Consider the following 271-nt stretch of genomic DNA (forward strand, 5'->3'; position numbering starts at 1 on the left):
TCTAATGACATTTTTAATATATCAACAATTCATCCCACAAATGTTGGCTTATTTACGAAAATGTCATGCTGACTGGGATTTTTTGTTGATTTATTTACAAAAATGACATTAGATGAACAAATTTTGTTTATCAATGAACTTGTATTTTCTCGGAGGTGGGGTTGGATGTGGGTGAGGTCCTGTAATTATTTTGAAAAATTGTCTGAATAATCTTACTTTTAGGACGTTTGCTAAAAGTAATCTTATATATTTGAGTTATTTTTAAAAAATC

The sequence above is a fragment of the Chenopodium album genome, chromosome 9, assembly GCF_948465745.1.
Source record: "Chenopodium album chromosome 9, dcCheAlbu1.1, whole genome shotgun sequence".
NCBI lineage: Eukaryota > Viridiplantae > Streptophyta > Magnoliopsida > Caryophyllales > Amaranthaceae > Chenopodium > Chenopodium album.